Genomic DNA, 26,624 nt, shown 5'->3' with positions numbered 1-26,624 from the left:
AACGCGAGAGGCGGAAGTTGCAGTGAGGTGGGATCACGGTTCTGCACTCCAACCTGGGCGACAGAGTGGGACTCCATCTCAAAAAAAAAAAAAAAAGAAAAAAAAATGCAGAGCTGGATTTGAATCCCCACAGTTGAGCACCAGATTGCAAACCCACAACTCTCTGCCGTGCTTTGGAAGGCTGAGCTTATTGAAGAAGAAGAAAAAGGTTAACTTGACGGAAGAGACAATCACTAGCGATGTTCAAGAGAATGAATGTCAGAACCCAAGGGGGAGAACTAGTAGTAGATAACAGAAACTGCAGCAATATCAGCCATTTGAGATGGCGCTGGTGGTGGGGATGTCACAAACCCTTTGTTACTGGAGAAGAAAGGGGAAAAGCACATCTTGTCTGTGCCGAGGATTACCTGCTTCCAAGGTGACTTGTAACGGAGCAGCAGAGTGAGAGTTCCTCGAGGGCAGTGCGGACATTGTCTTTTAAATTGTATCTTCATTGCCCGAGCCATCTCCAGCATATAGTAGGAGAAACATCACATTGAATAGAAGGCCAGCCTGTTGAGTGGCTTCAGTCGTCTTGTGTAATGCTTGAAGAGTGATAAATGTGAGTCCTAGAACCTCAGATTGGGAGTGAATTAAGTCTTTTGTTTTTTGAGATGGACTTTTGCTCTTTTCGCCTGGGCTGGAGTGCAATGGCCTGATCTCAGCTCACTGCAACCTCTCCCTCCCAGGTTCACGTGATTCTTCTGCCTCAGCCTCCTGAGTAGCTGGAATTACAGGCGCCCACCACCATGCCTGGCCAATGTTTTGTATTTTTAGTAGACACAGGGTTTCATCATGTTGGCCAGGCTGGTCTCGAATGTCTAACCTTAGGTGATCCACCTGCCTTGGCCACCCAAAGTGCTGGGATTACAGGTGTGAGCCACTGCACCTGGCCCACAGTTCAGTCTTAACTAGAGCTCAGAGCAACCTGGTAGAAAGGATTAGATAGCTAATAAGAGCACATGGGTTCTGTAGAGGAGGCACACTTTCCTCTGGCCCTCAATGTTAGCAGGAGGCATAGCTTGGAGAGCCTGGGGAGGCCATAGAGTAATAGATGGTGCCAACTCAGTTCGTGCACATCCATTGAGCGCCTTCTTAGTGTCCAGCCCTTAACTTCCTTTGTCCTCCCTTTGTGGCTTTTCCTACCCTGGGAGTAGCAGTGTTGATGGTTGTAGGAGATGAGCCAAGGAAGTCATGAGGTTGAAACAGAGACATCCCTGAAATGGCATTCACTACCCTAGACGGAATTTTTTTTTCTTTTTCTTTTTTGAGACAGAGTCTCACTCTGTCGCCAGGCTGGAGTGCAGTGGCATGATCTTGGCTCACTGCAACCTCCACCTCCCGGGTTCAAGTGATTCTTCTGTCTCAGCCTCCTGAGTAGCTGGGACTATAGGCACGCATCACCATGCCCAGCTAATTTTTGTATTTTTAGTAGAGATGAGGGTTTCACCATGTGGGTCAGGATGGTCTCGATCTCTTGACCTCGTGATCTACCCACCTCAGCCTCCCAAAGTGCTGGGATTACAGGCGTGAGCCACTTGCAGAGCGACTTCAGTTGCAAAGTCATTGGTGTTTCATCTGTGAGTTGCATTAGCTCTTCCTCATTCCAAGAGCCGTCCTAAGTTACAAAGATGAATGGGACACAGTGCCTGTGTTTAGGGAGCTTGTATTCTTGTGGGTGAGGCAGACATGCCTGTTCTGATTGTCAGGACAGATAATTGAAGGCAGAGGTAGTGTTATACCCACAGGCCTGGAGCTGTGTCTTTGACGGCAGTTCTGCAGAGGTCGGCACCTAACCACAGCTTCTTTAGATAATTCCTCCCCACTTCTTAGGGACTGTTAGTGGTGATGCTCAGAGTTTCTTCTGTAAACTTCCCCATCCTTCTTGAAATTCTAAGATATCAAAAGAGAAACAACCCAGGTTTTGAAGATAAGATATTGGACACATCCATGATTGATCTCTTCTGAGGCTCTTGCTTCTTTACCTCTTTTAAGTACATTTCCTTTGGTTTGGACTCATCTTCAGAGATGGTCTATTCTTTTTTAGCAGTTATCTTCACAACAGTGTGACGTGTTGGCGACATTCGGACTTTAGGCCTGCATCACTTTGTCACTGCCGTCTGCAGCTTGGTGACTTGGAAAGCACATGTATCGCATGTCAGACTGAGTTCAGATTTGCCACTTACTGCCGTGTGTTCCTGGGCACGCCCCCTAACCTCTCTAAGCCTCAAGTTCTCTGTTAGTGAAATGCAGCCAGTCATACCTGTGAGTGGGTTTGTTTTGGGAATGACACATAAGAACCCAGCTGAGTGCCTGCAGTAGACAGGAGGTGTCTCTGTGCTTCCTCTTCTCCCCTCCATCCTGACTTCCTTTGGAGGGCTTCCCTCTCCACCATAGCGTGCTGTCTGGGTGGAACAGTAAGTCCAAGTGCTTTGTCCTGGTTTTGGTTCAGGGCTGGGTACATGACCTGAGCTAGGCCCTTGGGGGCTTTAACTCTGGAATTGTATAAGAATGCAGCAGTGCTTGGGAGGCCGTTTATTCAATAGCAGTTAACAATAAGCATTTATTCAGTAGACTAATAGCAATGAGTCTGATAAGACTCTACTTGTTTTCTGTGTTGAACTTGCCAGAACTGCTTTGGTTTAGGTTCCTTTTCTTTTTTCTTTTTTCTTTTTTTTTTGAGACAGAGTCTCATTCTGTCACCCAGGCTGGAGGGCAATGGCACAATCTCAGCTCACTGCAACCTCTGCCTCCCAGGTTCAAGCAATTCTCCTGCCTCAGCCTCCCGAGTAGCTGAGATTACAGGTGCATGCTACCACACCCAGCGAATTTTTAATTTTAACAGAGATGGGGTTTCACCGTGTAGGCCAGGCTGGTCTCGAACTCCTGACCTCAGGTGATCCACCCGCCTCGGCCTCCCAAAGTGATGGGATGGATTATAGGCGTGAGCCACTGTGCCTGGCCTCAGTTACTTTTCTGAGCCTGATTTCCCCACTTTTCTGCCTGTTTATAGTGAATTCTATTGTAGCTTAGGTTAGAATCTGTTTATTTTGCTTACCAGCGGTGCCCTCACTTACATAAAGCTTTGTATCCGTATGTAATCAGTAGATGCGGTTTCCCTTCAATTCTGCTTCCACGCACTGTTTACCAGGGCTTAGCTCCCTCATGTTGTCTTTGGGCTCTCCCAGCTCTTGCTTGCTGGCACCATTTTCCAGCTGTTTGCCCCACTTGTGTATCTTCTGCTTCAGTATTGCCAGTCCATCCTCTGCAAACAGAACTTTACTCCCTTCCATATGGCAGGGCTCAGCTAGCTGTTGATTGATTTTTAAAATTATAAGACACTTATTGTTTACTGTCTGAGTGTGGTTAGTCCCTGAATTTTTCTTGTGGGTAAAATAAATGGTGTATTAGCAACATTTGTTCTCATTATAATGGCAGAGTCGCTATTAATGGAAAAGTAAGCTTGAACATCAAGCTGGTAAAAAATACACTCATAATCACACGCTGTAGATAACTGTGAATGTGATCATCATTTTAATAAAGTGTAAAAATTCCGGAAGCAGCCAGGACCTCGGGAGCAGTTACACCACCAGTGCCTGCCTCATAAATTGGCACCAATGGGTTCCAACACTTCTCATGCGTGTCCAGGAGTCATTTTTGTATAAGAGCAGCATGAGCTTTTCAATAAAATACTGGATTTTGTATAAGGACTCAGGATAAAAAAACTCTGAGCCGAGATCTACGTTAAACTGATACTCAAAATGAAAGGTATGATGTGAGGTTTATTTATTTGTTTATTTTTTATTTTTTTGATGGAGTCTCACTCTGTTGCCCAGGCTGGAGTGCAGTGGTACGATCTCGGCTCACTACAACCTCCACCTCCTGGGTTCAAGTGATTCTCCTGTTTCTCCCTCCACAGTAGCATGTGCTACCATGCTCAGCTAATTTTTGTATTTTTAATAGAGACAGGGTTTCACCATATTGGCCAGGCTGGTCTCAAACTCCTGACCTCAAGTGATCCTCCCACCTTGGCCTCCCAAAGTGCTGGGATTACAGGTGTGAGCCACTATGCCTGTCCTGTTTTTTTTTTTTTTTTTTTTTTTAATCACATGAAGCTGAGTGGATTGAAACCAGGCTCTTACCTCATATAGTTTGATTACCAAGCAAAATGGAGTGTTTAAGTGCCTCCTATATATCAGTGAAAAAGGGTAAGAAGTTATAGTTTCTAGCAGGATAGGTGTAATTCCCACTGAAGTGTGAATGACTAGCAGGGCTAAACCTCCAAGGAGTTTTTTGTTTTTTTTGTTTTTTTTTTTTTGAGATGGAGTTTTGCTGTATTGCCCAGGCTGAAGTTCAGTGGCATGATCCTGGCTCACTGCAAGCTGTGCCTCCCGGGTTCATGCCATTCTTCTGCCTCAGCCTCCCGAGTAGCTGGGACTACAGGCACCCACCACCACGCATGGCTAATTTTTTTGTATTTTTAGTAGAGATGGGGTTTCACCGTGTAAGCCAGGATGGTCTCAATCTCCTGACCTCGTGATCCGCCCGCCTTGGCTTCCCAAAGTGCTGGGATTACAGGTGTGAGCCACTGCGCCCGGCCCCAAGGAGTTGTTAAAATTCTTTTATTATGTAAAAGTTGAAACATATACAGAAATAAAAGTGTAATGAGCCTCTATGTACCCATCACCTGGCTGTAGCTGTTAGTACGTCTTGGCCAGTCTTGCTTCATCTGTATCCCGTCCCACTCCTCAAACCTCAGCCTCTCATGGTATTTTGAAGAAAATCCCAGATTCCGTATTATTACATTCCTGAGTATTTCAGAATCTATCTTTAAAAGATAGGTCTTTTAAAAACCCCACATTACTGCAATACCATAGTCGCACTTTAAAAAGCCTGTTAAAGGAGGCTCGTGCTAGTCCCATTGATTCTCAGGTTGGAGTGTCAGGGAGAGGAGCGTCTTTAAGAAGGTCTTTTAGGGGGCCCCTGGCTCCCTGTTTCTCCTCCCCAGCTTCCCGAAGAAGGAACTGGAGCATCTCATTTACGCAGGATGGCTAAGCTCGGAGCTTTTCTGTCTCTTGGATGTGCCCTTTGCTTGGCTGTCTGCCTTGACTTCAGTTAACAACACACATAGTCATGTCAGCAGCACAGCTACACAGGCCCTGGGAAAGTGAGGGATTTGGAGACGAGCAGGTGTGACCACAGCCTGCAGGCTTCACCAGCGTATGGGTTTCCAGCCTCCAGCGTGGTCTCCCTTACAAATGGACTCCTTCCCTAATGAAGGTCTCTGAAGGAGGAGGAGGCAGGCTGTATCTCACAGGTGTCTCTGTTTTTCTTTTTCTTTTTTTTTTTTTTTAACTGGTAAAAAGTAGGCAAAAGAGCATAAAGAACTTCCATATACTGATCACCCTACTTCAATAGTTATCAACTCTTGGCCAGTCTTGTTTCATCCACTTATCCTCCTGTTTCCCCAGCATCATGTAGTGTTTGGAAGGAAATCGAAAGCACAATGTTGATTTCACGCCTAAGTAGTTAGGAATATATTGGTAGTAAACTACAAGGACTCTCTTTTTAAAACAGAAAAAACCCTGTAGTATCATTATCACACCTAAAAGTTAGCAGTAATTCCTTAGTATTGTCAAATATCTGGTGAGTGTTCAAATTTGTAGTTTAAACAGGTGTTTGAATCAGGATCTCAGTAAAGTCCCCACCTCCTGATTGGTGATGGATCTCTTCAGTCTCTTTTAATCCATGTGTTCTGTCACCTGTGTCTCCCTGCCTCTCCCTTTCTTCTTTACCTGTCATTTATTAGTTGAAGAACCTGGGTTGTTGATCCTAGAGAATTTCTCCCACCAGCGTTTTTTGAGGGTGTATTACATGTGTGGTACTCGGTGACCTGTTAGGTTTTTCATGACGTTTTATGAAAAGCAGTTATAGATATTGATGTCACAGCCTGAGCAATGTAGTGAGACCCTGTAAATACAAAAAAAATGTTTTTAACTAGCTGGGCACAGCAGCATGCCTGTGGTCCCAGTCACTCAGGAGGTTGAGGTGGGAAGATTGCTTGAGCCCAGAAGGTCGAGGCTGCAGTGAGCTATTGAAGTAGGAGGTGGTACTTGACTCCAGAGGTGGGACTCAGACACTGGACCAAACTGACTACTAGCTAAAACAGGACTGGGTGGAAGCAGCTTTCCATCAGACCTGCCCGTGGGTGCCATGTCAGTTTACCATTATCATGGCAACATCCAGGAGTTACGGACCCTTTCCATGGCAATGACCCAGTGGCTCAAAAGTTAATACTTCCTCTCTAGAAATTTCTGCATAAACGACCCCTTAATCTACACATAAGTAAAAGTACATACAAATGTGACTGCAAAACTGCCCTGAGCTGCCACCCTCTGTCTGCGGGGTCACCCTGCTCTGCAGAAGCAGTCCTGGAGCTGTAACTCCACTGGACCCGTGACACTGTCACTTCAGTAAAGCTGTTTTCTTCTACCTCCAGCTCGCTCTTTTTTTTTTTTTTTTTTGAGATGGAGTCTTGCTCTGTCCCCCAGGCTGGAGTGCAGTGGCGCAATCTCGGCTCACTGCAAGCTCCGCCTCCCGGGTTCATGTCAGTCTCCTGCCTCAGCCTCCCTAGTAGCTGGGACTACAGGCACCCGCCAGCACACCCGGCTAATATTTTTGTATTTTTAGTAGAGACGGGGTTTCACCGTGTTAGCCAGGATGGTCTCGATCTCCTGACCTTGTGATCCGCCCACCTCGGCCTCCCAAAGTGCTGGGATTACAGGCTTGAGCCACCGCGCCCGGCCTCCAGCTCGCTCTTGAATTCTTTCCTGGACAAAGCCAAGAATCCTTGCAGGCTAAGCCCTTCTTTGGGGGCTCATCTGTCCTGCATCACTATGATGGCGCCACTGCACTCCAGCCTAGGTAACAGAGCGAGATGTCTGAAAAAAAAAAAAAGGTAATGAAGACAATAACAGTTAGTGCAAATTGAGGGGCTATTCTATTTTTAGGCACTGTGTTAATTGTATTACGTGGACTGTTTGATTCGTTGTTCTCTGCTTACCTACAGATGATGAAGCTGAGGCTTGGAAGGGTTAAGTCACCTGCCCGAGGTCATGGGGCTAGCATGGGTAGAAGCAAGATTTGACCCCCTTACTGACCCCAGAGTTGGTACTCTTCCCATCGCCCTCTGTGGCCTTCTCTGTACCTCACTAGAAACAGGAATCAGGCCTGCCTTGCCTACTAGGTCTAACTTTTAGTTCTAAGCAGAGCTAGGAAAATGAATGCAGTGACAAACATGCTGGCTATTAGCTTGTCAAGAGCTAGAATGATGGAAGAGATGAGGAGGGAGAATAGAAACAGATTCTAGCTGTTGACATGGTTTCTGATGTGAGCACTTACTGGGTAAACAGCCGTGTTTGCTGCCTTGGATGGCAGGCCCCTTCTGATGCCTCTTGTGCTCACTGGATGTCCCCATCTGTTCTTGTGTGCTGGGGTTATCTTGTGTGCAGCAGGAGGAAAAGGGTCCACTACTGGCACTGTCTTCTTCTTAAGGGCTCTTCCTTCTTGCCTCCTGTCCCTTGGCCTCTCAGTTACTGTTTGCATTTGCCTGGGGCATGTTCAGGTGCAGGTCACAGTTGTGCTTCTGTGCAGGCATGCTTGCGCCCCCAGCCTTGTAGTGTTCATCGTTGCTGATCTTTGGATTTCTCTCACAGAACCTTGGATACCTCCTTTCCCATTTCCTGATGAGGTCACCACCCTCTCCGGTGGTGGCGCCGGGCCCTGATCTTTGCTGTTTCTCCACCCCATGTGTTCTGTTTCGCTTCCATTTCTGCTGAAGCCTCATTTCCGGTTGTGCCTCTGATCTGGAAGTCTGGAGTACTTGCGAATGAACAGATGAACTTCCTTAGAGAAACACTTGGAAAATGATCCAATACTCCTTTTTGGGCAATAGATAAAAATACTTGTAATTATAGTGGCTGGTTTTCAGCTTTTCAGACCCACACTATTTTGGGCCTGTTTTATATTTGCCTTCCTCTTTGAGGCGGGAAGTGGCTTCAAGAAGCCACTTCTGGGTCCCCAGAAGGAGTCGTGTGGCCTTGATGGAAGCGAGTGAAAGAGATGTAATCCTGTCAAGGTTGGCCTCAGAGTTCAGTATACACCCGGTGAAGGGACAGGGCTGTCCCGAATGCTGCATGAGCTCAGCCTGCGGGCACCATCAAGGGCTTGTCACTGGCAGTGTGGAGCTGGAGAAATTGGGGATGTAGGGGGAGTGGAGAATGCTGAGACAGGGAGGAGGGAGGGACTTGTTGCATTTAATGCATGTAGATGGACAATGACAAACTACTCCGGGCCCAGTGTGCTTGGGCCATTTCTTTTTCTGCTTAAAACTCACCAGTGGCTCAAGTTAGCATTTAGGTTCCTGTAAAAGTAACATGTTCACATGTTAAAGTAAGCCTTTTTGCTATACTCTTGCCTTCCTCTTCAGTCATGCTTCTTACCTTGCTCTGAGCATGTTTTCCTTTCTCAAATGCACGTGTTCTCACTGCAGACCTTTACACAGGCAGGTGTAAGGTCCCACCTGGAACCCTGTTCTTTTTTCATGAACCGTCTCCTGTCCGTTTTCCCTGGCTGACTTCTGATCTTCCAGATCTCATCCTGGAAGCCTTCTCGAATCACCCCACTGCACTCTTGAAGACTGATTCAGTTTGCCCCAGGTGTCCTGCACTTCCTTTGTGTCACCTCTCCTAATCCTGCTAGTACGGTGTTGTGAATGTGCCCCACTTACCTGTGTTCATCCTTCATGACCTCTGGCACCTGGTTGATGCTTGTATCATTTAATAATTTTTTTGGTTGCAGAATGAAAAAAAAACTTGGCTCAAGCGGTCCTTGACAAAGACTGTGTGATTTATCAAGGTCTGTCTTGTTTTTCTTTTTGTAGACACATACGACAGATGCATTTCCTAGTCTCCTTTATGGGTAGCTTGGGACTGTGTGACTGGTTTTGGCCAGTGGGTTGAAAGTAGAGGTGATGAGTGTTATCCTAGACTGAGGCATAGGAGAGTGGGGATGAGTTTTCTTGGTTCTTGCTCCCCTGCCATGGCGATTCTGGAAGCTATGTGTTCCATGATGCATAGCTAGAAAATGACACTGACCTGGATCCCTGAGTCACTGCTTGGAGGAGAGTTGCTCTGTTGTGTTGCCGGATCCACTATAGACTTTGTAAGATCAAGAATTGACTGGTATCTGTTCAGCTTGTTATTACCACTGAGTCGAGCCTGTCGTGGTAATCTCGAGGAAGGGAATCCTTTGGCCCAAGGAAAAGTCTGGCTTTAGCTGTGGCAAATGCTTGCTACTTGAGCTGTGTTACCAGGCTCCTGTTTCTCTCTCTTCAGTGCTTTCCTCTTCCCTTTCTGGGTTGACATCATTTTTGGTAGGTGTTATTAGTCCATTGTCATGATGCTGATAAAGACATACCCAAGACCAGGAAGAAAAATAGGCTTAATGGACTCACAGTTCCACATGGCTGGGGAGACCTCACAGTCATGGCAGAAGGCAAGGAGGAGCAAGTCATGTCTAACATGGATGGTGGCAGCAAAGAGAAAGAACTTGTGCAGGGGAACTCCCCTTTAGACAACTATCAGATCTCGTGAGACTTATTCACTGTCACGAGAACAGCACGGGAAAGAGCTGCCCCCATCATTCAGTTACCTCCCACTGGGTTCCTCCTACGACATGTGGGAATTGTGGGAGCTGCAATTCAAGGTGAGATTTGGGTGGGGACACAGGCAAACCATATCAACAGATTTTCCTCCTCAGGGTCACAGGTGGCTGTGATCACCCCTGGGCACGCAGTTTTTCTTCCAGGTTCACTTTCATAGGAAAAAGCAAGAGTCTCTCTCTATTCCTGTCAAAAACCTTACGTTTACTCTGTAGAGTCGACTTAGGTTCCATTCTCTCTTTGCAGCTAATCACAGGATCTGGCTGGTGCTAAGACAGGGAAGAGCTCCACTGAGACATGGAGAAGGGAGATTGGGGAGAGGGATGGATCCCCAGACCAAAACTGGGACTGTTGCTAGGGGAAGCGGATGCCATGGTGGTAGAAAACCAAGGTTCACTTCAGTGCTAGTGCATGAATGAGTGGATGAGTGAGTGAAGAGTGAGTGAGAGCCAGATCAGTGGGTATATTGAAGAATCAGCCCTCTTCCTTGCCATGGGGGGCTCTCAGCCTACTAGTAGAGTTAGCGTCATAAAACAGTAATTTTTAGCAGCAAGCAATCAGTGAATCAAAAGAAGAGGGAAATTGGCGCTGTCAGATCTGCTGGTGGAGGGGTTGTGGTTTGGGGTGTGTTAGAGAAGATAGTGCAGAAATGTTTATTTCGAAGCTGGGCTTTGCAGGTAGAATAGGACGTTGCCAGCGAGACAGGGTGGGGAAGGGCAGTCCAGATGGCAGGAACAGCAGGTGCGAAGGTTTGGCCACCTGGGCATGTCAGGTGGCAACTGACTGATAGACCATAGAGTGAGACAGAGGCAAGACGCCTCCGTAGTTCCTTTTTTAGCACTGTTTGTCATTCCTACTAGAGAGAGTCTTTTAGGTTTCAGATGCTACAATTAATGTTTCTTTTTCAGAAAGTGGTTGGATTGGAAAGTTCTCCCTTTTCCTCGTCTTTTTCTCTGTCTTGATTCTCCCTAATACAGGTGCATGTGGAGAGCTGCACCTTCCTCCCATGGCCGCTCTTGGTCTTTGGATAGGAATTTCCTCCTAAGTCTCCAGCCAGTCATTTCAGACCCGTTGAGGAAGATAGAGTTTTGTCAGGTCAGTGGTGCTGAGAGGCTTCTGTTTCTTAAAGGTGCTCTTCTAGTTGATTGTAAGGGGCACCGCCAAAAGACTTTCAGCTTGAATGGCTTGTAGCAGTTTGGCTTGGAAGACATCTTGTAAAAAGCGTTGCCTCCAGGTGCCTCGTCATTTTAGAAACATCCCCCGATATGTAATAGTGAGACTTAGGACTTTGCTTCTAATAGTGTGATATTCTTGTTTGTTTTATTTTAAGGATCTAAAACCTTCTGTCCCCTCCTTGTTCTCTTCCCCTGTGAGGCTGATACAGGGCACAGTGGCTCTAGTGTTAGTTAAGCTTGTAAGGATCAGAGGTTTTACTAACCTTGTTTAAGCTCTTATGTAAGAATTGTTGCTAATATCCAGCTGAGGAACTTTCTTATGTGGACTAAATCAAAATTTTCACCAGAGTAGTTCACTCTTATTAATGAATGAATGATGAATAGACAAATTATTTAAATCCAAATTAATATAATTGACACCATTTAATAAGCATGTACTATGTGTCAAACACTGGGCAGGGGCATCATATACATCTTTTTATTATTATACATATATTTTCAAAGAGATGGAGTCTTGCTATGTTGGCCAGGCCAGTCTTCAACTCCTGGCCTCAAGTGATCCTCCCACCTTGGCCTCCCAAAGTGCTGGGGTTATAGGTGTGAGCCACCACGCCTGACCCCATTATATGCATCATGTCATTTAATCTTCACGACAACCCTGCAAGGTAGGTGGTGGTGGATACTGAGGCTCAGGAAGGTTGAGTAGAATATCCCGAGTTGCATAGTCAGCAAGTGGCAGAGCTGCCATTTGGAGCCAGTTCTGATAACAGCAGTGACTGCGATCCTGCTTTCCTGCTGTTCAGACAGTGTGTTCGTTTCCGAAGATTAGCCGGCCCGCGGTAGAGGTTGAGCTCATCGTTTCTGTTTCCTGACACATTTTATGACTGTCTTCTGGTGGAAGACTTTTCTAAAGCCTGAAAGAGACTTGAAATTGGACTTGGAACGACTTCTAGGTTTTGTAGCTTCTCCTGATTCATTACAGTGCAAATTAACTAAATGAATTATTTAGCTCAACTAATATCGTGCTTTGATCCAATAGCTTGGTAGAACATATTGAACATTTTTTATTTAATCCACTTTGGGGAAATATTTGAATGGAGTAAAAAAATAAAGTACAAAGAATCTTTTTTATCAATGAATTTTGAGCCATTCTGTTCTTTTGGAAAGCTGCAGATATCTTTCTCAGTGATTGTTAAAATCCTTATCAGGCTGGCAAGCTTGCATTCATTCAGTGCTTACACAGTGCCAGGTATATTCCTAAGCACTTTATTTATCTCATGTGATCCTTATAACCACTCTGTGTGGTGGTATTACTCTCATCCCCGCTATACAGAGGAGGAAACTGAGGTGTGGTGAGCTTACTGATGGTCAGGGTCACGTAGGTGCTCAGATTCCAGACCTGAAGCTCACAGCCACTCTCTGGGGAGGAGAACTTTGAATCCAAACACTAGGAGATGATGGTCTGTCCCCACTGTCGGTCAGAATGTGAGAATCAAAATCCTAGCTCTAGGCTCATGCCTGGCCCTGTCACCTGACCTCTGTGAGCCTCAGATATCTGCATCTATGGCCTGGGAATCATCATTTCTAATGTGTAGCGTTCATAGATCAAGTAGGGAATTGTATGCATGGCCTCCTGTCACCCGTCATCTCTTGGGTGGGGTGCCTGCTGTGATGGGGAACCCTCTTGTCTCATTTGCCTGTTTTGGGGACAGACAGTGTCACTCTTAGTGGAACAGCCCTCGGCCCTGTCATGCACAGGGTAGCTGGACGTCTTCTCTCATTCCTCCCTCCTCCAGTGGGCTGAGAATGGCCCGGCATGCTTACTCAGGGAGAATGAGTCTTCTTGGTTTCTAAAGACTCACGCCATCTACTCCCAGGCCTGGGAAGTCCATAGTCACCTGCCTCCCTCCACTGTCTGTCTGTAGCGTTCTGGGTGGCTGTGGGCTCATGCTGCCGCCATCATGGTTCCCTGCTAGCTGGTCCCGCCTCCCTGCCCTTTGCCTATGTTCAGCGGGGAGCACAGTTCCTCTCTGGGTAGGTTCAGGTCCTTTCAGTAACAGCCCAGACCTGCCTATGTCCCCAGGCTGGCTCCTTGCCTCCCTACTGGCTGTCTGTCACTTGGCTGAGGACTACAGCTGCCCTGGACCTCTCTGGGCCTTTGTGTCCAGGCCTAATGCAGCTGGAGCTACCGGGAAGAGATGACTGTCCCTTCCTGTATTACCCTGTTTTCATGCTGCTGATAAAGACATATTCGAGACTGGGTAATTTATTAAAAAAAAAAAAACAAACGAAAAAAGGCTTCATGGACTCACAGTTTTACGTGGCTGGAGAGGCCTCGCAATCGTGGCAGAAGGTGAAAGGCACGTCTTACATGGTGTCAGGCAAAGAGAATGAGAACCAAGTGAAAGAGGTTTCCCCCTATAAAACCATCAGATCTCGTGAGACTTATTCTCTAGCGCAAGAACAGTATGGGGTAAACTGCCCCAGTGATTCAATTATCAACCCCCCGCCTCCCCGCCCCACCCTCAGTTCTTCCCACAACACATGGGAATTATTGGAGCGACAAGTCAAGATGAGATTTGGGTGGGGACACAGCCAAACCATATCACTTCCCATGTCCTTGCTTCTCCACTTCTACTAGTCCCAGGGTTGACTTTCCTAGGATGACAGGCAGTGGGGTCACCGGTTCCCTTTAAGGATACGCACACCCTGCCATGGGGCAGTGAAGCCAGCCTCCTAGGAGAAGTTGCCAGAATCCCTGAACATTCCTTCTGTTCCTACCAACCCAAGGACTTTTTCTTGCCAAGTCGCCCACCACTTTCTTAGTTTTGTTTTTGGGAAAACAACTTTCACAACTTCCTTTGTGGCTAATTTTTTCCTATCAGTATCCTGCTTTTTCTGCAGCTTCCGTTGACGAAGGTACATTTTACCTCTGGAACCGGTGGAGCAGAGAGCTGAATATACCCTGTTTCCTTGGGCTTCCTTGGAGTGACTCACAGGTTCCATTTTCAGTACCGAAAACTCAGCTTTGCCAGGGCAAACTCTCAGCAACTCTTTTACAGTGACAAGTACTTTAGAAAAGTTTCAATTCACTTATTTCTCTGGGTCACACAGGCAACTCACTGCCCTGCTTTAAGCAAAGACTGTTTCTTTAGCAAAGGATATTGGAATTGGGTTCCTTTTTTTTTCCCTCACTCCCTTCAAGTAGATTTTTTTAAATACATTTTTAAGGTAGAGAAGGGAGATGAGTCTTATAAAAACTTGAAAACTGTCTTTCGACAAAGACCAACTTCTGCGCACCAGCGCTTTCATCTCCAGGTGCCTGAGATTAACGTTTCCAAAAATGAATCTTTTAGACTCAGTTCTTCTCCTCAAAATGAAATATGTTCTGTGGTAACAACCCAATTCCTACTATGTAATATGTAGAAATCATTTTCCCTTTGTGAAGAAAACTAGATTTAAATGCTAAAATATTATCTTTTTGTCTTCCTGAAAAATTTTTCTTCCTTTGGTGGTAAAAAGCTTTTAAAGTTAATGGAAAATTCTCCCCTTCCTCTGCTCTGGCTCGGGAGGAGAGGGAGATATCAGACCTCACTTTCTCTGTAAATATCATAATGACTGCCTTCGTGGTGTTAGAGGTTTGAACTGCTGTGATGGTGTATATTTTAAAGCAAAGTGGTGGTCAATTTTGATGAAAAGTGATAAAATCGAGTGGATAAAATTGGCTTTTAGCAATTAGAATGCTCTGCACCTGTAACTTTTTGCCCATGGCTCTTATATATGGGGGGAAGAAATAAATTTCCTACAATTTTTTTTGATACATCAGAATTATAACAATTTGTTTTGGTGTAGCACTTCACATTTCTTGATCATTACTAGGCCAGCAGACTTTTTTATATAAAGGGATGAATAGTAAAATCTTTCAGTGTTGTGGGCCATGTGGTCCCCTGCCACTGGAGCACTGAAACAGCCTAAGACAATTTGTAAACATGATTGTGTGCCAATAAAACTTTATTTACCAAAACAGGCAGGGGGCCAGCAGGTCACATTGTGCCAATCCCTAATGCAGGTACTTCTTCTACTTAATGATGGTGGTGATGCTGACAAGGATGGTTATGCCATTAGTATCAGCTGCTGTTTTGAATGCCTGTCATGGGCCAGGCAGTAGATATATTTACTGCTCATAAACATTTTAATGAAGGGTAAACATGGTTATCACCACTTAACAAAGGACTAAAGTGAGGCCCACCTAGGTCAGGTGACTTGCTCTATTGCCAGGGTTCTCAACCCCAACACTATTGACATTTTGGGCCACAGAATCCTTTGTCATGGGGGCCGTCCTGTGTGTTGTAGGATGTTTCATGGCACGCCTGGCTGCTGCCCACTAGATGCTGGTGGCACCCCCTTCCCCACAACTGTGATAATCACAGATGTCTCCAGACATGGCGACATGTCACTAGGATCAAAATCCCTGCTGGTTGAGAACCACTCCTCTAGGATATACCACTTTTTCCCCCCGCTGCAGAGGGAAGACAGGGTTAGGGGTCGGAGGCTGGAGACAAGGGCAGATGACACCAGCAGCTGCGCTGGGGTGGAGGCCATGGGACCTGTTGGGGTCTGGATTTCACCACCACACACGGGGCAGTGTGCGGTGAGCTGAGGCCCTGGAGGCTCTGGGCATTGAATGTCACCTGCAGCCATAGCCAAAGCCCGGGGGTGATTTTCAATTAATGCCAGTAGGATGTACCACTTCTCAATGTCAAAATCTGGGCTGGAAAAATGGTCTTTATGATTTTTTTGTTTGTTTATTGGTTTATTTTGTTTTGTTCTACACAGAAATAATGACTGCCCCCAAGCCAAAGCTCTTTTCCTTGGTGTGTGTATTCACTGCTTTCCTCCTCCGCGTCCCTGGCTTCCTTCCCTTCTCCTGGCCTTTCCTACTTGAAATTTGCTAAGAGAGATCTCAGGTGTCCTCAGCACCCCCTGTTGTGTTATAAAGATCACAGAGTTAAAAAATGATAACTGTGGGTGGTGACGGATGTGTTAATTTGATTGCATTCGTCATAACACAGTGTACACATACTTCAAATCATCTCTCTGTACATCTCCAATATATTCACTTTTTATTTGTCAATTGTACCTCAACAAAGCTGGGGGGAAATGTAAGCTGTGGAATGTCGTTGACTGGCTTCCAAGTCTGGCTTCACCTGTGTCTCACTGAACAACTGTAGAAACCTTCCCAACTTTGCTGAACCTCACTTTTCCCCTCCAGGAAGTGGAATAATAATAGCACTTATGGGCCAGGTGCAGTGGCTCACACCTGTAATCCCCGCACTTTAGGAGGCCCAGGTGGGCAGATCACTTGAGGCCAGGAGTTCAAGACCAGCCTGGCCAACATGGCAAAAGCCCGTCTCTACTAAAAATACAAAAAATAGCTTGGCGTGATGGTGCACATCTGTGATCCCAGCTACTTGGGAGGCTGAGGCAGGAGAATTGCTTGAACCCAGGAATTGGAGGTTGCAGTGAGCCGTGATTGTGCCACTGCACTCCAGCCTGGGCAACAGAGCGAGATTCTGTTTCAGAAAGAGAAGAAATAATAATAACACTTCAGTCATGGCATAATTGATGTGGAATGATCAATTCAAAATGAATGCTAAGTGAATAACTGGTATGATGATTATGACCGTGACAATAATGATAACACAGATAATTTCCTTAGACTCCTCATCCCCTGGATGGTTTTCTGCAGGGCTGATGTTTATCACCTTCTTCAAGGTTTCATACTTTGCAGAATCTTGAACAAGCCTGTGCGGATTAAGTTCATGATCATGGGAAAGTTATTAACCTCTTTGAGCCTCAGTTTTCTCATCTGTAAAATGGAAATGGTAATAGTTCCTACCTCCTAGTGTTACTGTAAAGAATAAGTTAACATGTGTCTAAAATTTAGAAGAATGTCTGGCCCTTATATGCATGTTGTGTGTTTTTAGATTTTCCTGCCAATGAGAGACAGAAAATACTCTCCTAATTTCCTCTCTAGAATAGGCCAGGCATCCTCTGCTGCCTCCCATGGCTGGGAGGACCTTGCTGCCTCTCACCAGCCAAGGAAGGTTAGATGTGGGTGTCCCCGGGGCCCAGGGGTGACGATGTGGGTATAGTGACAACAGTCACAGTTGCTTTCACATGTGGCGTGATTCCCACATGCCTGATGGTATTATCAGTTGTTACCTACATTAACCTTATCATAATGCGGTGAGGAAGCCAGAGGAACCAAGGCTTTGATTGTTTTGTTTATCCATTTTCATAATAATGAGTTGGTTCCTTTCCCTCCTCCAGAGAGGACCAATGAGTCTTTAAAAAAAAAAAAAAAAAAAATAGGGCCGGGTGCGGTGGCTCATGCCTGTAATCCCAGCATTTTGGGAGGTCAAGGTGGGTGAACCACTTGAGGTCAGGAGTTCGAGACCAGCCTGGACAACATGGCGAGACCCTGTCTCTACTACAAATACAAAAGTTAGCTGTGTATGGTGGCACATGCTTGTAATCTCAGCTACTGAGGAGGCTTAGGCAGGAGAATCGCTGGCACCCGGGAGATGGAGGTTGCAGTGAGCTGAGATCATGCTACTGTACTCCAACCTGGGTGACAGAGCGAGACTCTGTCTCAAAAAAAAAAAAAAAAAAATTACAAATTTATGTATTTAAGCCTATTTGATGTTTTCCAGTTCATCACAGTAATTTTTCTTTGTGATATTCAAGTTGTCCTATCTTCAGCCCATGGACAGTGTTTAGTTTGATTCCTGAGTCTTCAAGAATAGTTTTTGCCATTACACTGGACATCGAAGCAAGGAAGCTGAGGTGTTCTAGGCCCTTCTTGTACTTCATGCCCCAGACCTGGAAACACCTGTTCCTCCAGGGGGCCCCCGGCTCCTTGACTGGGCAAAGGTATTTATACAGCATAATGTAGGTAATGGGAGGGCTAGTTACTGCTGGGTTGGCTATTGTTTCTAGGCCTTTTCAGTGTTCAGAGCTAGAAAATCTTTCCCTTTCTTCTTCCCCACCTGCCTCTGCCCTCCCTTTCCTCCACCCCATCCCTTCTTTTTTAGTAGACTGTATATTATGATCCATATAGATATTTCTAATTCAAATTTTGAATTATTATTTTTTTTTTCTTAACTACCTTGATTTGATATTTGTATCTTTTTTCTTACACTAGAAATCTCTTAATGGCATAAATAAAATTTCTTTTTTTTTTCTTTGAGATGGAGTCTTGCTCTGTCACCCAGGCTGGAGTGCAGTGGCGCTATCTTGGCTCACTGCAACCTCCACCTCCCTGGTTCAAGCGAGTCTCCTGCCTCAGCCTCCTGAGTAGCTGGGACCACAGGTGCGTGCTACCATGCCTGGCTCTAATTTTTTGTATTTTTAGTAGAGACAGGGCTTTGCCATGTTGGCCAGGCTGGTCTTGAACTCCTGACCTCAGGTGATCTGCCTGCCTCGGCCTCCCAAAGTGCTGAGGTTACATGTGTGAGCCACTGCAGCTGGCCAGGATAAACACAATTTCTTATGAGGTTTTGCTAATCTGGTAGCCGAGTAATGTAATCTCCATGTAGTTTTAATTTGCATTTCTCTAATGTGAATGGAAAGAACCCTTTCTTGCCTCCCATCTTCCACTACTTTCTCCAACCAAGGCAGAGTTGATTACATTTTCCTTTATGTCCCTATAATGCCGTGGAGACAGTGTTCTGATAGCATCGGTCATCAGCGATCAGCCTGGTGGTTTCCTCAAGCTGTGTATTTTACTCTGTATGTTTTACTGTCTTTTTATCTTCCATTGTTTGGCATTGTGTTTTGCCTTAGTGTTTATGAACGACTTAATAGTTTTGACAGTTTTTACTTAGATCTGTTAACCTCAATCCCTTTTTAATTCCTCTGTAACTGCTTTTCCCCAGCAGAGCAGCTAAAAAAAGAATGATGGAGAGAGAATAGCAACACAACAAAAACAAGCTGTTGAGAAAAACCAGATGCATACTTGTAACCCTGACTTCTCTTTGAGTTCCAGGCACACGTTGCTCCAGCGGCCTTCGTGACATCTCCATGGATTGTCTAAAGCAGGGTTTCTAAAACTTGGCCTTGATAACATTTTGGACTGCGTAGCTCTTTGCTGTGGGAGGCTGTGCTGCACGTTGCAGGGTGTTTAATGACATCTCCCCACTAGCCTTACCTACTAGATGCTGGTGACATCTCCCTATCCCAGTTGTGATAACCAAAAATGTCTCTTGACATTCCCTACTCTGCCCTTGGAAGTAAAAATACCCTCCTTTGAGGACCACTGGTTTAAAGGCATGTCACACTGAATGAGGCCAGTGCAGAACCCTGTTCTTCCTCCTGACTCGGTTTTCTCCATCTTCCTAAACGGCACCACCTTCCGTTCAACTAGCTAATCAAGTTAAAGAGCCTGAGTCATCCTTGATTTCTCTCTTTCCCTCACTGTCTACATCTAGTCACTCAACGAGTTATACAGTCCCTTCTAAAATATCTCATAAAGCCAACCATTGTTTTCTATCTGTGTTGCTACCATAAATCTAACCTGCCATTTTCTGTTGCCAGGAGTACTACCAGTAGACACCTTCCTGGGCTCTGCAAGCTGATTCCAAATCCACCCACGCTCTAGTGTGTGCCCATATCTCCTGCCTCACCTGTCATCACACTCCTCATTCTACTCTCCAGCCCCCTCAGCCTGCCCCTAGGAAGGGCCAGGGTCACTCCACCCTCCAGGCCCTTGTGTTTCCCATACTCCCTCTCCCTTAAATCTCCACATGGCTGACTTCGTGTCCTCCCAGTCTCCATTCAGTGTAACCGCCTCAGTGAGGCCTTCCCTGGCAGTCTAGTCTGATCTGACGGTGCCTTCCGTCTGGCTAATCCATCGTATTGCCCAGTTTTATTTTCCTGATTGAAATATCAGGATCCCCAGTCTTCTAGTTTACATCGTTGTTGGCTCTTTATGGCCCGTCTCCACTCTAGAATGTAACTTCCAGGAAGGCAGGGATCAAGCTTACCTTGCTTCCTTCCCTTTGAATCCTGGCTCGGAGGATGGACTCTGCATGAGATAGGCACTAAAAGACTGTGACATGAACATTCTAGTGTTTCTCTGAGAGGACTCTAGTCACGGTTTGCCTGGCCCTATGGACAGAGAAAGAAAGATTTTAATCCTTCTCGGAGTCGAAGCTCTTCTACAGGCATCATCCCGAATACACTTGATAGTCACACTGTCACTTTCCTTCTTACCTAACATTGGGGCTGCTGGCGTCATCCCTTGTACCATGTTTAAAGAATATTGATCCTGAAGGTAAATTTCAATTATATACTAAAGATAATTTACTTAGAATCTGGTTCTGTGTCAATTCACAATGCAGGAAATGAACCAGTGCCTATGGTCCTTTCTTTATTGGAATCTAGAATGTGTGTGTGACCCAGTGTGACAGAGATGGGAAAACCTCTTTTGTAAAGGGCCAGAGAGTGGACGTGTTGGGCTTTGTGGGTGGGGCGTACGTCGTAACTATTCAAGTCCATCAAAGCGGTGTGGAAACAGCTGAATATAAGCAAATGGCCCTGGCCACGTCTCGTCAGACATCATGAAACTGATTTCCAAAAAATAAAAATCAGTTTCTACAGTTACAGCAGGCACACTTTTATGTTTTTTGCACTGACGCTGTAATTTTCTGTTTATCCTTATTGATTGTGTTATCTACCGTCTTAGTGTGTTCAGGCTATTTTAACAAAATACCGTAAACTGAAAAGCTTATAAACAACAGAAATGTATTTCTCACAGTTCTGAAGGCCAAGGTCAAGGCAGATGTGGGGTCTGGTGAGGGCCCACTTTGTGGTTCATAGAGGGCACGTTCTTGCCATTTTCTCAAATCGTGGAAGGACAAGGGGTCTCTCGGGGGCCTTTTTTTATAAGGGCACAAATCCCATTCATGAGAGCTCTGCCCTCATGACCTGAGTGCCTCCCAAAGGCCCTGCTCTTCTAATACATTACCTTGGGGGTTAAAATTTCAATGTGCTTTTGAGGGAACACAAACATTCAGACCATAGTTTGTCCTGTTCTGTCATTTTGGAAACTTCCTGCTAGGTAATACCTTTTATAAAACGCCATGGAGTGACTTGGGGCCTCACTGTTAGGGTGAATGCATTTTAAAAGAAATCTCATCAATGCGCATTTTCTAAAAGCACTTCTAGTTTGAGAGGATCCATCTTGGCTCTTGAGGAGCTTCTGGGCTCGTGTTAGTGAGGATAAGCCCAAGCTCGTCACTGTTCAAAAGTTTTAAAGATAATTTTCAAGAAATGAAGTTTATAAACACCTGCCCAAAGGTCATGTGATCTGTCTATGTGAGACCCTTTTGTTCTTGAAGTAAGCTAGATAAAAAGCAGAAACAAATGCAGCCCGAACCATTTTACTGCTCAGAGAATCTTCTTTTGCAATTTACTATGAAGCTGTCCGTCTGCTGTAGGCTGTAGGCTGGCAGTCAGTAGAGGTATGGAGTTGGTCCATGTAGTTGCTTTTGTTTTTTTTAAAAATAGTTTGACCAGTATTAAAATATAGATGAATTTTAGCCCCACCCTAGTGAAACACTTGCCCACGAGCACCAGGAGAAACACAGCCATGTTCACAGCATCACTCACAATGGCAAAACATTCCACACAACTTAGATATCTGTCGATAAGAGAGTCGATTTTTAAAAAGTGTGTTATAGCATAGAAATCAACACAGCAGCGAAAATGGATGAACCTCAGCTATGCACATCAGTTTGGATGGATCTAATGAAAATTGTGTGGCTCGAAGAAAGCGAGTTACAGCCAAACACATTCGTAAGAATGTGAGAAAAATGTAGAATGGAACAGGAGATAGGTTAAGAATTCACATTTGTGGGAAGCTATACAGAAAGGCAAGGGCATGGTAACCATAAAAATTAGGGTTGTGATCATGGGAGAGGGGCAACATTGGAGAGAGGTTCTCAAAAGTTCCAGAGGTTCTGTACCTTAAGGTGGTACACAGGTATATGTCTTGTTATGGTCCTCATTTCCTGTATGTAGATATGCAGTAGTTATTCTCTTGCATGCTTGAAATGTTTTGTAATTTAAAAAATTAGATTTTCTGGAAGCATTTCCACATAGCAGCGGTTGGCTGGGTGGAGTCACTGCTGAGTCCTTGCGAATGACGTGCACCTTCTGGTTTATCACAGTACTTAGCTGTACTCTCCCTCCTGTTCCCCCGGCTCAACCTACCTTGCTGATTTTCAGTGGCATTTGAGGTTTGGATGTCTGGCCCTGGGATGTTAGGGGATACAGCCTGTTGAAAATCGTCAGAGGGTTTTCTGTTAACACGTTGGTAAAGCAGTTGTTGCCTATGCATATCGTGTGTAATAGTTATGATTTCTACACGACAGAAATTTTTCCCAGGCCTAAGTAGGAGGAATGAGTCCCTTGACCAAGTAGTCAGATTTTTGGAGGCTATGAATCCTATCACTGTTTTTTTTTTGTTTTTTTTTTTTTGCCTTGCCTTCTAAGAAGCTAGACGGAAGTGTGAGAAGTGTGAGCTCATCTTTACCAGAAGTGGAGACCTTGTGGGATGTGGTTTTTGGTTCTAAACTTACTGTTGGCTTTTTTTTTGTTGTTGCACTCCCAGGCTGGAGTGCAATGGCGAGATCTCGGCTCACTGCAACCTCTGCCTCCCAGGTTCAAGCAATTCTCCTGCATTAGCCTCTTGAGTAGCTGGGACTACAGGCACACGCCACCATGCCGGCTGTTCAGATTTAAAACAGACGTTTAATTCATTTTGCAGTTTGTTGAAATAGAATCTTTGGCTGGAGAATTAGCGTATTACAGAGTCTTTGAAATATTTGTCCTTTTCTGGCCAGGGCTGAGCATGTAAATGTCTTTGAATAGAGATGGGGTTTCACCATGTTGGCCAGGCTGGTCTTGAATGCCTGACCTCAAGTGATCCACCTGCCTTGGCCTCCCAAAGTGCTGGGATTACAGGCGTGAGCCACCACACCTGGCCAGCTTCACTTATTTTCTTGCTTCTCCTCCTATTTTATTTCCTCACTTAAGAATATTACTCTATAATTCACTTGTTTATATAAGTGGCCATATTTTTTTAAAAAGAGAGGATATGAACTATAAACTTTTATTTACCTAGCGTGATGGCAGAATATGATTTTATGAGAACATTCTGGAAAGCTGGGCTTTATCCACAATGTTTTATTCACAAAGCTGCCTTGATCATCTATTTCAGCTGTGCATGTTACTAATTTTCCAAGAATGAGAATATAATTAAAATACACTTAATGCTAAAATGCAACTGAACATAATTTGATCTTTGATAATTTAGAAGGCAGTTAAAGAGCGTGCCGTGCCTCAAGGCTGTAATTAGGAACATCAGTTATCATAGTGTGACACTATAAAAATCTGGTTATTTCAGCTTTCTAATGATTTGAAATCTATGGGAACTAGAATTTCGACTCTGTGCATGCAGTCTGTGTATATATAGGTCTTTTGAGCCGCTCATATGAGCAGTTCATACATGCTTTCATAGCTGATGGGTGTGAGGAAGGAGAGGCCACCTGACAAATCTTAGCAGAGGTGTGACAAGGTTAGACTCAGGTGTTGCGAAGACCGCCCTCCCCCACCCGCCGGCCGCGGAGTGGTATCAGCACTGGAGCAGGGCAAGGCTAGGGCAGTAATCCCTGCCCAAGGTGACAGGGACCAAAGAGCACAGCCCTAGACATTTTAGCTACCAGTGGCTGTGACATTGGCAGGTCCCTTCGCTTTTCTGGGCACACTTGACCATCTTTAGAAGGAGCAGGAGTGTGGAGCCGTAGGCCAGAGGAAAAATCACCTGTCCTCGTGCCTGATTTAAAATTTTGCTATTTTATTCTCCATAGATTTATTTTTTTGGCATTAATTTTGATATTTCAAAACATTGCATGGAAATATTATTTATCATGATTACTGAGCTTTTTGCCACCTCCTTAAATTTTGCACCTAGATGCCTGGGCATTGTGTATCCAGACTCCAAAAACTTCTGAATGGTGCCATTCCTAATTACAATTTTTAATTATAATTCTCTGGGCTTTGAATATGGAAAGACCGTGTTTCCACTTAGAATTTGGTCAAAGCCCTTGTCCTTTTCTGTACGTCAAGGTGGAGTACCGATGAGCTGTCACCTGTTCGGATTTAAAAGGCTCTGTAATACGCTAATTCTCCAGCCAAAGATTCTATTCCAACAAACTGCAAAGTGAATTAAATGTCTGTTTAATTCATTTTAAATAGTCCTCTTTTATACTGGAGGACATGGTTTTCTCTGTGGCCTTGACAACCTGACTCACCATCTATCCCACAGCCTCCCTCAGCCAGGCACCTGCATGTAAAACCATTCATCCTCGTGATCATATGAGGGGCCCTCTCCTCTGAATCTCCGTTTCCCTCTTCTTAAACAGTTTGTGAACAGGCTATTTTATTTTAGCAATGGATTCCAGAATAGTGCTCCATCAACTGGAATGGCTTTGATATAGAAAGAGTTGCGTCGAAATTCTGTGTACTCTTAACCACTGTGGGTCTACATTTTCTCCTCGCTCACATGGCATGGTGATGCCAACTGCATATGGTCATGACAATGAATGGTTTTACATGCAGGTGCCTGGCTGAGGGAGGGTGTGGGATAGATGGTGAGTCAGATTGTCAAGGCCACAGAGAGAACCGTGTCCTCCAGTATAAAACGAGATCTGTTTAAAGTGAGTTCAACAGATATTTAATTCATTTTGTAGTTTGTTGAAATAGAATCTTTGGCTGGAGAATTAGCGTATTACAGAGCCTTTGAAATCTTTGTCCTTTCCTGGCCAGGGCTGAGCGTGTAAATGCCTTTGAATATGTGTTTCGCTGCCTTTGTAACTACATTCCCTCCGGCGGAAATTGAAGGCAACTTTCGAGTTTAATGATGATTACACTGAGTTAGGCCCCTGCTGATGGCAGCACTCCTGCTGCAGCGGCATGGTCTTTGGGGATAATATTCAATATTGCTTCCCCAGCACTTTGGAAATTCTTCAGAATAGTTACTAGGGATCTGAGAGCAAAGGACAACCTTGTCAGCTGAGCTGTCCTATGTAACTCCCTCGTGGCCAGCCCCTAGTTTGGGCAGAATCTTTGTCTTTTGGGGAGGTGGGTAGAGTGGCTGCTCTTCAAGGGTTTGCCGTAAGAGAGGGCTTCGGTGATCACAGGAACACAGCTTCAGGGCTGCCTGCACCCCTTGTGGAGGGGAAGGGTGTGAGGGAAGTAGAGTCACCCTTTGGAGGGATCCGGAGTAGATGCTCAGTATGGGCCTTACCAGGGAGAGGAATTTCCTGAATCAGGCCCCTCTCCTCTGAACCTCTGTTTCCCTCTTCTTAAACAGTTTGTGAACAGGCTATTTTATTTTAGCAATGGATTTCAGAATAGCGCTCTGTCAACTGTGATGGTTTTGATATAGAAAGATTTGAGTTGAAATTCTGTGTACTCTTAACCACTCTTGGTCTACGTTTTCTCCTCGCTCACATGGCATGGTGATGCCAATTGCATATGATCACGAGGATGAATGGTTTTACATGCAGGTGCCTGGCCGAGGGAGGGTGTGGGATAGATGGTGAGTCCGGTTGTTAAGGCCACAGAGAGAACTGTGTCCTCCAGTATAAAATGAGAAATGCAGTTCCTGTCATTAAATGAGGTGATGTCACTAACATCATGAGGACAGTGCCAGGTGTGTGGAATTCTCACATTTGTGAATGTTGAATGGGGTATGGATGCTTTCACGCAGGGCTGGTCTGGGTACAGTTTTGTCCCCACTTTATTCTGTGTCTGGACAGAGTTGGGAAGCTTAATAGGTGTCAAACATTTGCCTGCTTAATGCCTAGGCCAAGAAGAGGGGAGAAGTTGTCAGCAGTAGAATGTAGAGGCCACGCAGGGTCATGAATGGTCTTGGATTTGCCGCAGCCTGGGATGGCTTGGCGGATCTGTCTTGAGGCCTGCCTGTCTGCACAGTGGTCAAGGCCCAGATGCCTTCTGCCAGGCTTGGCCTTGGCTGGTAGGCACCAATGTAGCCATCAATGGCAAAACACACCTCCACTGGTCAGCAAAGTGCTGCTACCCTGAGATCCTCTCATAGTGACCTTCACTTCCCCAGGGACTCTAACCTTTTTTTTTTTTTTTTCATAATAATTTTTTTTTTTTATTATACTTTAGGGTTTTAGGGTACATGTGCACAATGTGCAGGTTTGTTACATATGTATCCATGTGCCATGTTGATTTCCTGCACCCATTAACTCATCATTTAGCATTAGGTGTATCTCCTAATGCTGTCCCTCCCCCCTCCCCCAACCCCACAACGGTCCCCGGAGTGTGATGTTCCCCTTCCTGTGTCCATGAGTTCTCATTGTTCAATTCCCACCTATGAGTGAGAACATGCGGTGTTTGGTTTTTTGTCCTTGCGATAGTTTACTGAGAATGATGTTTTCCAGTTTCATCCATGTCCCTACAAAGGACACGAACTCATCATTTTTTATGGCTGCATAGTATTCCATGGTGTATATGTGCCACATTTTCTTAATCCAGTCTATCGTTGTTGGACATTTGGGTTGGTTCCAACTCTTTGCTATTGTGAATAGTGC

The 26,624-nt window shown here is 45.2% G+C and overlaps 1 protein-coding gene and 1 non-coding gene across 3 annotated transcripts in view; one reads left to right on the top strand and one right to left on the bottom strand.

Annotated features, from left to right (window-relative positions):
* SNX29 (sorting nexin 29) overlaps positions 1 to 26,624 on the top strand; it is a 593,868-nt gene that overhangs the window by 297,759 nt on the left and 269,485 nt on the right. The gene's annotated exons all lie outside the window — the stretch shown is intronic.
* On the bottom strand, positions 15,541 to 15,667 carry LOC116462788 (small nucleolar RNA ACA64). The gene has a single exon (XR_004246448.1). It is a non-coding gene; the product is annotated as a small nucleolar RNA ACA64 (small nucleolar RNA).

The sequence above is a fragment of the Hylobates moloch genome, unplaced genomic scaffold, assembly GCF_009828535.3.
Source record: "Hylobates moloch isolate HMO894 unplaced genomic scaffold, HMol_V3 SCAFFOLD_23, whole genome shotgun sequence".
NCBI lineage: Eukaryota > Metazoa > Chordata > Mammalia > Primates > Hylobatidae > Hylobates > Hylobates moloch.
Note: the sequence above shows the minus strand (reverse complement) of the source record. Positions and strands in the feature narration are given on the sequence as shown.